Genomic DNA, 2,609 nt, shown 5'->3' with positions numbered 1-2,609 from the left:
GATCACGGTATATCGACGGATAAAGAGAGAGAGAAAAAAAAAAAATCATCGCGGAGGAACGATCGTGTATACGTTACAACATGTGCACAAAAGAGCGGAGACACAAAAGAGAATACCGTGTCCGAATTCGAGACCGGAAGCGGTAATTCCGAGGATAAATACGATATTCGTGAGACGGCCCATCACCGAGAGACATATATATTTATCGATCGATATATATATATAAATATGAAATACACGTGGTTGTATTTAATTCATTTTTTTTTTATCGTCGTGATGTAACAGAAGCGAGTGTGTGACGACACAAAATATATATATATATATATATATATATATAATTGAATAACCCGTGGAACGTGTGACGAGAGAGTGCGAGTTTCATAGTGGGAGAAGAGGAAAAGGAAGGAAGATAAAAATCGGGACGTGAATTAAGAAATTTATTAATCGCGATGGATAGGATAGGAATGAAAATCCCCGCCGGGAGAAAAAAAAAGGGAGAAACGAAAATAGGAGAGGAAAATAATATATAGAGAGAGAGGGAGACAGACAGAGAAATAGGAGAGAAGAAGCGTAAGGTTTGTCGTGTGCGCGGAAGGAAGAGAGAGAGAGAGAGAAAGAGAGAGAGAGAGAGAGAGATTTGGTCACAATCGCCACATGAATGCAATTAATCGGAGAAGGATGCGGGATTGGATTTCGCAGCAGTCGTCGCAGATTCCGTGGAACGGGCGGGTAACTCAGGCACGTGCGGCGTTTCAGGATCAATTTCGGGGAGATAGGGTGATTCGGGCACGTGCGTGGAGGGCCGTAGTGCGGTCGTGTGGCCGGACATTCGGTACAGTGAGAGAGGGATCGGGGAGGTATCGTCGATGGAACCGGAATGTAAGCGTTGACGGGACGGAGATCAAACAATTGTATGCGTGGTAATTTGTCGGTCGAAAGACGTGCGTTGGAAATCCAGGCGAGGGCAAGCATGAAACAGAAAGTTTAAAGAGAAGATTATGAACGATCGCGCGATTCAACGTGCAACTGATTGTTTTTTTTTTTTTTTTTTTTTTTTTTGGTCGGATCGCATGTGTGTACGTGTATGTGTCGTGTTTTATATATATATACACTGTCAATTATTCTCTTTGCTCTCCCTTTTTCTTGTGTGCGTGTATGTGTGTATGTATGCGAGTATGTAATGTGAGCATGTAATATTGTTACACGCATTAAGAAACAAACAAAAAAAAATGGTACAAGATTCACAGCAATGACGATATATGATATCAGCTACGATCTAATATGGCCTCTCTCGTTTCTCTCGACGAGAAAGCGTTGTATGTTTGTTACAAGGATAAGCGGATAATTGGAACGAATATAATTTAATTCGTTTCCACGAACCAAATGCAGTCGTGCTTTTTCTCCGCAAATATAAATATATATATATATATCGTGAAATAAAATATAAAATATCGTGTTCGCATGCGCTTAAGCTTTATATTATTTTTATGTTATGTTCGTGTGATCTTTTTTTTTTTTTTTTTTTTTTTGTTTTGTTTGTGTGGTTTTTTTTTTTTTTTTTTTTAATTTATTTCATTTATCGCGATTCAGTTCCTAACATTGCGACATGAACGTTACTTACCAACCCGCGCATGGCGTCAATATTTATATATATATACGTGACATAATACTGAACATATAATAAAAAAAAAAAAAAAAAAAAAAACAAATATATATATAGACAGAGATAGAGAGAATGCGAATGAGAAGAAAAGACATAGAAAATAGATATAAAGAGATATATAGCAAAGAAAACATTTGTTTTTATTTCGTTCGTACATGATAAGTAGCGATGAAAGATACAGAGAAAAAAGATACGAGCACAAGCCATCGATTATAATAACATTCTACGGTACGCGTGTCGCGTGTGAAAGCCGTTAAAAAAAAAGAGATAGAGAGAGATGTATGATCTACGTGCGCGCTAATCAAAATACAGAGAAGAAGCGGTTTTTCTAATACGCGTCTAAAAAAAAAAGTGTCTCGCTGGATACAACGAGATATATATGTATATAATTAATCGTGAAGCTCGAAGTGCTTGAAGCTTGCATATGCGACAAAATAAAGTGCTACTGCGATACTTACATCGGAAAGAGTGCTTCACATCGGTTTCTATATCGACACAGGTGTATACAGATTGGACAGAATCTACGATCTAACCGGCCGATCCAAATATCACGTTCTTTCTTCGTATTCTTTTTTCCTCTTGTACAGATATCCATATACGTATATATATATATATATATACATGCATCCTCTTCTGGTCTTATTCGAGATAATCGATCGCGAATCGATATATTTCACGATATATCCACGAAATAAAGAGGAAAATGATAGATAACAACCGATGAGAACCGATTCTGTCCATTCGTATCCACCGATCGGCCGTCACACGTTGGACGTTAGAGTGCGGCGATAAACCATCGGTCAAATCGTCCTGGCCATTCGAGTGCAGCTCCGGCTTAATTTGCTCCAGGTCTGTTCGTGCGGTGCCATGAACATTTATTTTACGTATTCGCGATACGTAATGGCATCGACGAGTTTCATATCGCGTTACGTATATCTCTTTTTTT

The sequence above is a fragment of the Apis dorsata genome, unplaced genomic scaffold (assembly GCF_000469605.1).
Source record: "Apis dorsata unplaced genomic scaffold, Apis dorsata 1.3 scaffold_168, whole genome shotgun sequence".
NCBI classification, from domain to species: domain Eukaryota; kingdom Metazoa; phylum Arthropoda; class Insecta; order Hymenoptera; family Apidae; genus Apis; species Apis dorsata.
This window is presented reverse-complemented; position numbering follows the sequence as displayed.